Raw genomic sequence first — 12278 nt, 5'->3', positions numbered from 1 at the left:
TGTGCCGTTCGATGTTTTTGGGTTCAATATTACAAGTTCAATGTTTAGGTGTTACCTAAGCATTCGATCTTGTAATATAGATGCTCTAAATAGGTAGGTTTGATGTTGTGGAGGAAGATGAGACCAGTGAACACTTCATTATTAGTAGGGTGTTGGGAATTGCTGTCCATCCCCCTCCTAAATCACTTTATTGTCATTTCTCCCTTTGTCTACTAACTCAGTTATAGTGTCTCTTTCAACATACAATGGAAAACAGTATCATGGTTATGAAGGTGATGCTGTTATAGATGTTGGTGTACCTTGGTGTAACCTTCTGCAAATGTAACATGGAGGACAATAAAATGCAATAACATGGATACTGACTCTGAAGGTGACCACTAGCACATGCTGCTAATGCTCATGGTATTCCTAGTATTAAAATATGAGTAAAGCTCCTTTAAAGTGGAAAATCCTGTACACAGTAATCTTAGACAATTTTAAATCATGCAGTCAGGCTTGATTTTGTCCTGTTCATATACAATGGATTTTATTATCATGCTGACACTCATCAGCACATCATTGCACAATTATTTATATATGATACATGCTGCACTGTTTTTCTGATAATCTGAGTTCACTACCTGCATTTCAGAAAGAGCTGTGCATTACTGCTCACCGCACTATTTCACATAAAGCCATTCATTCAAAAAACAAGGCACCTTGGTGGAATCACAACAACAATAAGCTGTGTAACAGGAGGAAGAAAATCATGGCAAAAATTAGAAGTGCAGCACCCAGCAGGATAAACACACTCTCATCAAAATAAACAAGCAACTCAGAGGACAAAAAAGTCTACCAAAGCTAAATTTTTGGCAAATTTGGCCTCCCAAGCCAAGGACAACTACAAGGCATTCTTTAGCTATGTCCGCAACCTCAAAGGCAATACACAATTGTGTGCAGAGGTCATTGCAAGTGGAACCACCTATATTGAATATATACCAAACCTACTGGATAACGAATTTAGCTCCACCTTTACCTCCCCCCCCCTTAACCTTCCTTCAGGAACTACCATCAAATATAACAATCCTTGCTGTCACAAGGGAATAGGTCCTTCTTGCTCTGTCTAAGCCAAGCACACAGCATCAATGGGTCCAGACAATATCCCAGGATGCCTTTTAAATAACAGGAAATATGACTTATCAGGCCACCTGAAATTGCTATTTAACTATAGCCTCCAAACAGGCTTTGTGCCTCATGAATGGAGAACAGCAACAGTCATCCCTCTGCACAAAGGTGTGCCATCTACAGACCATGGAAACTACAGACTCATAAGTCTCAGTAGCCTCATATATAAAGCCATGGAAAGAATTATCATGGAAATGATTATAATGACATAGGAAACCCCCAGACACAGAATAGGCTCCCCGTCTATGTGAAGCAGAATTCCTCCCTAACCTAATTCAAGTATAACCTGGATAGTTGGATAGGGATGGGGAACAGGCAATTCATCCTGGTTTAGCAACTATGTATCTAATGTGCACAGGCATCCTATTAATGTTTCCTCTTCCAGGACCCTGCTTGTAAGTGTTTCACCTCCCAAGACCTTCCTTACACATATCAAGGGTACCAAAACTAATCAGGGATTTGAGATGCACAGCTAGGCTTAAAAAGGAGCTTGGGTCATCAGCCTAGTAAGCACTTATGAACCTTTGATTGTTTCTAAGCACCTTCTAGAGTCTAAGAAAATCCACTGTTCTGCAGTTACAGTTGCTTAAAATAAGTGTTCTTGTCTGAAAAAATGGAATATCTTGAATGTCATATTTAAGAAGGTAAGATTTGGTAGATGTCTGAAAAAGCTGTTGCATTTAAGTTCTCACTTATTTTTATTGTTTTCAGATATGTTCATAGACTTATAGTTTCAGTTGTTAAGCTTATTACCTGCTGATCTTCAAGAGGTTTGACTTCCATAAACCCATGCTGATATTTTCAACTTCTCATATATAAATTGAGATCATTCTAGAAGGAAGTCAGTGTCTGTTTTTGACCAGTTTGGGAAATCTAAAAGGATAAAGTCTTAAATTAAATCCAGGGATAGGTTAGCAATTCAGGTGACTGACAAAACTGAGAAAGATAGTAGCTATGCTTATCCTGATGAGTGATGGTGGGGTGTACTGATGAGACCAGATTGAACATTTAACCCTGGTGGAGGTCAGGATCTTAAGGGTCAACTGCTAGACTGTGCATGCCAGATGGATGGAAGAATTATGGCTGCTCTAGGACACAGAGCAGAAGCACATCCTCACAGACCACACCTCATTTCCCACCCAAAATTATGTAAAGTAGCATCAGCACATTAGCTGTGTAGGGTTATGGAAAATCTTACTGTAAGCCACTGTATCATAGCTCCTCACCTGATGCTTCTCACTCTGCTGTGCCTTCCTGGCTTCATACCCTAGATCCTGCACATGGACATCATAGGTCTACCACATACAGGAGCTCTACATAAAAGGAGAGACTCTCCAAGTGTGGGTCTTACTGAGAGGCTACCAATGACATGGAAGCTGAAGAGGAAGGTATCACAGGGCGCTGACACTGGAAGTGCCTGAAGTCAGTGGCAGCAGTGAGCTGACATAAAAATGGCTCTTTTGCTGATTCTAATCGGAAACTTATACAATAATCCTGGAAGGTATAATGTAATGTATCTGCCAAATTGTTTCTATAAATTACATTTGTTATAGTATTATGAGGCCTAATATGATCTTAGGTTCCTTCAGTTGTACACTGTAGCACAAACTTTCAAATTGAATAAGATTAGACATTGCCTTATAGGCCACACAAAGGTCATGTCTTAGTAACGGATAAAAAACAGAATGTAATGACTATTATTGAAGCCTTTCTTAATCATACAGGTTTTCCAACCTTTTGATTTTTCTAGGTTTTTTTTTTATGGCTACAAAATTTGACATTGTATTCAATAATGGGTCCGATAACTGATGAACATGATGGCTCTATGGTCTTCTTGGTGTAACTTTAATAGTCTTGAGAATTAGCTGGGATACTGAAAATGCTCCACTGACCATTGCTGATGCACACTGGTCCATCTTGAAACTATTGTTTACTATTTCTCATAGATCATTATTGAGGTATCTTCCATTATTTAACTATCTATTTTATAATCATAATTTAGGTCCTTTCCACCAAGTGTCATTTGTTGACATCAAAGTTAAGAGTATTGCAATTACATCAGGTGTGGCAGCTTATCTCTGCTAAATATCTCCTCAAGATGGTTCTCGTTTGTTCATTGAGGGTTCTCTGTGGTATGATGTTTTATTGAAACTTGTCTTTCTGAGAAGGATATTCTTTTTAGGAGACTCTATGCAGAAATAACAACCCTGCTGTGGTGTTGCTTTAATTTATCATTTACCCAAACAGATTCTCAGATGTGGAATTTTGTTTTAGACATTATGCCCACACACACACCTACAATACCATCTGATCACACGAATAATACCACTGTAATCGTAGGTAATCCAACTGAAGATGCACGCAGCACAATGAGTACTGGCTCCAATGGATCCACCAATTATACTAATAATGCGACAGGACAGGTGGTAGCTGTTGAAGCAGTAGTTAGGAGAAAGACACCTGTTCATGAGAATGCCACTACTTCCGCTAACTCACATGCACAATTTACTCCTTTCCCCATAGCACAGCCTCAGCATGTTGGGAGAGAGAGGTCTATGAGCAGGGGCCGGCACAAGAGGAAGGGATCTGGGAGCGAGATGGCAGGACCAACATTGAAAAAAATGTGGGAAAAAACAATAACTCATTGATAGTCAATCTAACGAACAGGGTTTTGAGTGTGCATGAGGAGCAAGTATTAAACAAAGGTTTGAGTTTTATTCCAACCAGCAATGGGGATTTGGTAGATACCATTATTGATGTGAAGATGTTTGTTCGAAATATGCAGTTGAAAATAGATTTTAGGGCCAGTGATAGAACCATCAATGATGTAAAATTTCGTACGAACAGTTTGTATATACCCCATCTACATCCGCTTTTGGATACATTCTCCAGATTGGTTGAGAATGATATTTACGAATATTTTGGAGGTAAGAGGAAGCCTAATTATAGACATAATTTGAATTATAATCAGCGACAGGCCTTGAACACACTGAGGACTGATCCTAACATCATTATTAGGCCAGCAGATAAGGGAGGACCCATAGTAATGATGGATCCTTCTAGCTATATAGCTAGTATGAAGGAACTGTTGGGGGAGAGATCTTTTTACCGTGAGGTTAATATGGAAATTATCACTGATAAAGTATTTATGGTCTTCAGCTTGCTGGATGACCTATTATTAAGTGAGGATATATCTTATGATTTATATGAGTATTTGAAAGTTAAAAACCCACGGTTACCAGTTATACAGGGCCTCCCTAAAGTACATAAATCATTACGGAAACCTTCGATGAGACCCATTGTTGCTGGCCAGGGTTGGCTTACTGAACCAATGTCTATCTATACAGAATATTTTGCACAACCTTTGGTGGATGCTAATCCACATATATTGAAAGATAGCAAACAATTTTTGGTTGAGTTATATGAATATATGAAAGGCCTGGATTCATCTAGGGATTATTTACTTGTCACATTTGATGTAGTGAGTTTATTTACGGTCATACCCAATAATGTAGGCATTGTATACTTTCAACGGTATTTGCACTCTAAATCTATGTATACAGATAAGAGTATAGATTTAATTAGCTTGTTCTTAGAAACAATATTGACCAACAATGTCTTTATGTTTGGTGATGTGATATATTTGCAGAATGATAGCGTAGCTATGGGCACTCCTTGTGCCAATAGCTACACCAACATTGTTATGGCCAGCTGGGAAGAGGACTTCCTTTTTAAGACCAACCGTTTCAAGGAGAAGGTAGGCTTCTACAAGAGGTTTGTAGATGACCTCTTTTTGATCTGGCTTGGAGATATAGATGAACTATTGGAACTTTCGTATGAGATTAATAACTCTACGGATTTTCTAAGGTTTACCATGAGCTATTCCAGTGATGCAATTTCTTTTTTTGATGTGGATCTAATGAGACTTCCCAGTGGGTTGTTGAATACATCCGTACATCGTAAACCATGTTATAGGAATACATTACTACATAGATACAGTATGCACCCCACATATGTATTTAACAACGTTATGAAGGGGCAGATTATGAGAGCCTCTAGATTAAATCCCAGTGAAAGAGGTTATAAGGATGAGGTAGACAGATTGAGAAATATGTTCCTTGTGAGGGGTTATGATGAGAAGATCTTTGATAAGTTGTCTGTGGAGGTAAATGGTCTTAGGTCTGGTCAAGCGAGACCATATTTTTCAGATAATTCTAATATGGTAGATGTAGTTGCTATGGATACCATTACATCAACTCAGCCAGTTAGGGCATCATTATTTATTACCAAGGATGCAAGGGCTATTAGGAGTTTCTTGAATCAACGCTGGGAGGTACTTACTTTAGATCCCATTGTTAGGGATGTTGTAGGCCCTGAACCCTTATTTGCGTATAAAAACAAACCAAATATTAGGAGCATGCTATGTTATAAGAATGTGTGCTCGGATGGGGGCAAGCGCTGTGATTCTGTGTATAATACACGACCTTGTGGAGGTTGCAACCAATGTTGTTGTATAGATACCAGGATTACCTTCGTTCACCTTATTAATCATTTTGAATTTAAATTCAGCACAGGCACCAATTGTATGAGTAAAAATGTGGTATATCTGGCCAGGTGCACAGCATGCACCTGTTCTATATAGGGAAAACTAATTGGGCTCTCAAAGAGAGGATCAGGGAACATCTCTACCATATAAGATTAGGTACTGTTTCTAATGCACTGGCCAGACATGTTAAGTCTTCAGGGTCACAGCATACGTTTATTTTTTGTGTGATACAGGAAGCATTTGAGAATAACAGAGGTGGGGATCTCATAAATATTACGCTAGAGAATGAAATGAAGTGGATTATTAGGTGCCGGGCTGATAAATACCCTGGCCTTAATGACCGAGTACACATTAAACCCGTATTGAAGAATAAGAGATGCTTTAGACAAAAGAAATAGTTAGCGGAGTGTACACAGTTGAACGCAGTTTTTTAGTTTAGAATAAAATTGATTATATTTTCACATTTTTAAATATCTTTTATATGTGTTTTTAACATATGTATTTCATAACAGTTGTTGTATACTTGTTGATGAATATAGTCAATATAGTAGTATGTCCCCCTGCTACCAAGTATGATGTCAGTTCACTGGTGTTCTTCGTTCTTGTTTATTTTATTTATTTGCTTTTGGCATGTCATGTATATGTTTCAGCAGTTTACTTAATTCAGGGACATTACTGTGAGAGTAATATTGTTAAGTTTAACTAATTTCTAATAGTGTCCTCAATATTTATGTTTTTTACACCTGATCAGTTTTAACCAATAAGGTGAATGCATTGGGTATTTAAATGTCAACTAAATGTGAGTGCTCAAATGTCTGAGGAAGCCTTCTGGCGAAAGCACTAACATTTTTTCTACAATAAAAAGCTTCGTTATAAAAGTTTCATTATGAAGAACTTTTTGGACGTGACTCTCCATTGACATTTTTCGTCTTATTGTATGTGAAGTTTGAGAAATCTGTTGAACACAGCCATTGGACCCTATGCATGATTTTGTGTGTTATTTCATATATATATAAAAATATATATAAATATAGATATAACTTCCCTTTTGCTGTGTCCAGGTTATGATGGAACTGGGTTTGTGAAGGGCCATTTCATTTACTAGGTAAACTATAGCTAAGTTAAATGGAATATTGTTTAAAATTAGATAAAAAGTATTCTTCTGCAAGACTGAAAAGATAAAAATATTGTAACTTACATCAGAAATATTTTTATTGTGTATTTATGTGTTTTTACTGCTGAGTGAGGAAAGATAAATGACACGTAGCATTGCAGGAAATTCATTTAATGTACTCAGCAGTCACTAGCAAAATAATAAATTAATACATAAATAAATAAAAGTTAACTGAAGGTATTACAGCTTAATGACTTTTCGTAAATAGTTCAGTCATTAGATGTTTGAATTTAGAAATTGTTAAAAAGATTGTATAATAAATGGTTGAAAAGTTTCATAATTGACACACAGAACAACACAGAGCAGCACACAATATATCAAACAAGGAAATACTTTGCTTTAACTGATGGATTACTTAAACCCATACCACACATTCAGGTCAAATTTGTCTGAATAGTAATAGTTGTATGAGAAGGGTTTCACCTCCACCCCTATTCCACTTTAGTAATGCATGTTAATCCTAACCCTGACCGTAACTCTGCCCCTGCCCCTGCCCCTAATCCTAATGTGCAGCTTCCCTTAAAAAAGTCCTTCTCATAACACTACCGCTGCATAAGACAGCTCAAATACGTACCACATGCACACACAAGCACACACATGTGCACACAGACACACACTCATATAGACACAGACACACACTCATATAGACACAGACACACACTCATATAGACGCACACACACACACACACACACACACACACACACACACACACACACACACACACACACACACATACATATACAGACACACTAAGTCTACTTCTTACCTAACACTCACCCTAACCACAAAACACTCACACATATAAACACACAATAAATATATCCCCTTACCTATCCCTTACCTTAACCCTAAAACACACACACACAAGGACACAAAAACTCCCTGTCCAAATGATTACCTTTGTTGACCAACTGGAACTCACTCACACCAGGGTTTGCGTAACTGCTCCATCGTTCAATAACAACAACAATACATTACTTGCTTCACACATATGTGCTTCACCCAACTCAAAAGCAACCATTAAAAGATATCATTGATGCAGTTATATGAAGAAACTGATGGTGTCAGCACATAAGCTGTCAGGCTTTTGTGATATAATGTCAATCAATGTTTTATAAGGAAATTGGATACCCAGCTACATTTTTTTCGGGATTATCAGGAAAATAGAAGCTTTTTGTAGAAACCTGGAAATGGTTGTCATCAGTCTGGTAATTATCTGTTTTCAGTACTCTTACCACAATGTACGTCCTTATAATGCAAGGGATTTTGAAAACATTGTTAGATGCTGTTATCTCATGTTCCCACCCATGCAAATAGTAACAGCTGCTTCAGAAAAAAAATGCAAATTCCTTATTGAAAAGATGACACTGCAGACAAGCATGCTTCTAACTCATCTAGAAGGTGCTGATATTTACTGAATACCATGCAAAGAGTTATGCATGCCATAGAGCAAGGGTCAGTAAAAAAAACAATGGGGTGAAGCATCAGTGAACACTGGATACTGGAAGCAGAACTTAACAAGAGATAAGCACCCAGACGTGTACAGATAACAGGAATGTTTTTTTTTTTATTTAATTTTTCATCCGCACCAGTGGAAAGAACCCAGCCAAAAGCGTAAGAAGTCTGAGGCCCTATATTCAAATGTATCCTTGGACATGGTTTGCTACAAGAGATTAGAGTTATCTGATTTAAATGTGGTGGGTTCATTACTTTGTATAGTTTGTCAGTTTTTGGACTGGCATGATATAAAAATGGCAGCACTTCAATAAATGGCATTGATCATGAACCCACAAGAGTGCTGTAGAAGGAGTCTTTCAGTATATTACAAATCTGATATAAGAATACTGCTCATTCAGTAACAGCACATATATTTAATTTGTCAGGGAATATTGCAGTTTCCTAATAATATTAAAGCTACTCCTGACAGGTTTATATAAAGCAAGTCTTCATACATTTTTTGTCTCACATCCTTCTCTAGCCACCTATGATCATGACATCATCCTCCTATGTGCTTGATTTTTCCACTTACTCCTCTAGAACCCCTGGAACCTTTATTTCCCTAGTGGTGAGGGGCAAACAGTGGGAGAGGAGCATGCATTTTTGCTAATTCCATTTTTTTCTTTTGAAAGCCTGAATATGCCTTCAAGGAAAGGCATGCAAAAGACCTTTGTCAGTATGCAATTCAACTTTATTGTTATTTACATACCTCTCAAGTGTATCTCATTACGAGGAATGTACCTCATTTGGGGTCTTTAAAAGTTCATGTTCCTCGAAGTTCCTCAAAGTTCCACATTGAAAGAGTTTGTCCCACATTCAGTGTTAGGAATTTCTTAAAGTGAAATCCATGGTAAATAGAAATTAATCATATTAATTCATTAAATGATCTTCTTTATAAGTAAAACCAGCATATTTTAACCATCCTATGACCTTCCTAGTTGAAGATGTTAGTAAGCCATTAGTGGGTGTTCCACATTTTGCCCATTTGTTCCACATTATAATGGCGAGTGTTCCTCATTTTGGAGATGGAAGGTTGAGAGCTATGGTTATTTATACTAGAGAGAGCATCACAAAATACAATAAAATTCTTATTCTGCAAATCCTCCAGCAATATATAAAGCAGTGACAATTAACAAGAAGTAATCCAAGACAACAAATAGACAATAATATCAATACCAATGTTAGTAAATATATACAACTGTGCAAAAGAGGGCATTTGCAAAACAAGTTCATATCCTCCAGACGTAAAATACAATACTGGAAGGCGAGGTAGTATGTGAGTTTTATTTAACAATCCAGTAGCTTGAGGTATAAAACTGTCTTTCAGCCTGATTGTTCTAGCTGCCATGCTCTTGTAATGCCTTCCTGATGGTAGCAGCATAAACAGTTTGTGTTGTGGGTGGCTAGTGCCCATGATAATGTTTTGAGCCCTCCTAAAAACCCTTTTGATGTAGATGTCCCCCAGTGCAGGAAGTGTTACCCCAATGATGTTCTGCGCAGTTTTTATTACTCACTGCAGAGCTTCATGGTCCCGTATTGTACTATTCCCAAACCATACTGTAACAGAGTGGGAGAGAATGCTTTCAAATGTACACCTGTAGAAGTTGCTGAGGATGGTATTTGGCATGCCAAATGTCCTCAGCCTTCTCAAAAAATACAGTAGCTGCTGTTTTTTTCCTATCAGGTCTGAGATGCTATGAGTCCAGGTAAGGTCCTCAGAGATGTTAATACTGAGAAATTTGAATGTAGCCACTTTTTCCACCTCAGACTCACCAATATATAATGGTAAGTAATACCCTATATTCCTCCATGTATCAAAGAACATCTCTTTCATTTTGCTGGTTTTAAGAGAGAGATTACTGTTCTGACACCACTTCAGAAGGTTCTCCACTTCCCTCCTATATGCTGACTCATCACTCCTGAAGATCAGACCAATCACTGTTGTATCATCCACAAAATTGACAATACTGGTGTCATATTCAGCAGCAAGACAATCACAAGTGAAAGGGGTGTACAGCGTTGAACTCAGCACACAGTCTTGTGGAGTTCACGATTTATTATTATTGTTTTAGACATGTTATTCCCCAGCCTGACTGACTGTGGTCTGCCTGTTAAAAAATCCAAGACCTAATTGCAAAGAGTCGGTGGCACATCCGGTAAGGACAACGTATTAATGAGCTTCTTTGGTATCACTGTATTGAATGCCGAACTATAATCAATAAACAGCAATCGAGCATAACAGTCCTTATTCTCCAAATGAGTAAGAACTGTATGCAGTGTTGTACTGACTACATCTTCTGTTGGTCTATTCGATCTGTATGCAAACTGCAGGGGATCCAATGTATCAGGTATAACTGAATGAATATGACTCATAATCATTCTCTCAAAACATTTCAACACTATGGGATTCAGTGCAATCCCAGTACCCCACTACCCCAGAAGTGCCATCTACTGAGTTATATGACCCCTAAAAGCCCTGCACCCCCCAGCACATGTCTCCATTGGGCATTTCTAATACAGAGTGTATAACCCTGCACTGTGCCTTATACCTTCCATATAGGAAAGATGAGCACCACAGCTTCAACATTCCTCTCCTTCCTACAGCCATCTTAAAAAATGTTACAATGTATTCTAATTAAAATTATGATTTTAGTGAGTTGATCAGTTTGCTGTGAAATCAATGACTCAGGTTAGCTAGCTATACTTTTGACACTACAAAATTTACATAACAATCTCTTGAAAAAATATTCCTCTTGTCCAGTAAGTTCTGATTAATAAGCAATGTCTATATTTTGACTTTTTCCAAAAAGTTTTACTATGTATAGTGGAACACTGATTATTGTTTATAAGTTGCTGTTTGATGTATAATGGCGAATGTGTATTATAACCTATGTAACAGAACACCTCTTACAACTTTTGAAAGATGCACAGTTTCAGATGTTACAACAAGGATTTTGAAATTAAATAATTTGGACTTTATACAACAGTCATATTTTAACAACTATTTCAACACTTCTGTTCAAGCAATGTGTTGTTATATATTCAGCTCTTATTTGTCATTACTAATGCAGCTTTATTCTATATGTACTAATAAATAAAATATTGAAACTTGCATGTAAAATGCATATCACTTGCTAAAATCAGTGCATTAAATTGTCATAATTACTTAGACACAATCTCATGACAAACTGAAAAACTGTATTCATGTTATAAAATTATCACTCATTTATATAATTATATATCCTGAATAAGTCCTTTAGACACTGATATGCTAATAAGTACTTTTTTACAAGTTGCTATGAAAATGCGGTAATTATTGTGATTATGAATTATAATTCAGACTAATTTGCATTCTGTTAATGTGCTTAATTACAGTAGGTCATAGCAAATTTGGAGCTTCTATAATTATAACCATATATACTAATAACTCTTTCTGTAGAAATTAAATTATTAATAATGAAAATTTCTTCTCATAGCACATTCGCAAATGGGATAGCAAAATATAATATTTGTAAACAGCAATTACTAATACAGCATAAAAATATAACTTCTATTCAAATGAACTGTTTATTTCACCTGTGCTTAATGAATGTTGTTATTAGTCAGATCATAACTGCAAAAAAATAAATAAATCACATGGTCAGTGGTGAAGCAGCAATAGCGTTCCCACAATTGTCATTTATACTATGGCCACCGGATAATAACCACCCTGTTAGGTGAAGGAAGTTTGAATATGACAAGAATAGAGAAAGTAGTTAAGGCACAAAGTAAGTAAACCGTGCCATGATTATAAAATGTGTAAGGGTGACAGAGTATGAAATTTCAGAGTGAATATATGTGAAGTAGCTATGATGCCCACACATTCTTTGATTAATGGGGTAACTGAGAATTCAAAA

Source organism: Protopterus annectens, chromosome 6.part1 (genome assembly GCF_019279795.1).
Source record: "Protopterus annectens isolate FY-2018-M chromosome 6.part1, PAN1.0, whole genome shotgun sequence".
Lineage (NCBI taxonomy): Eukaryota > Metazoa > Chordata > Ceratodontiformes > Protopteridae > Protopterus > Protopterus annectens.
The sequence above is the reverse complement of the archived record's forward strand: the minus strand, read 5'-3'. Positions refer to the sequence as shown.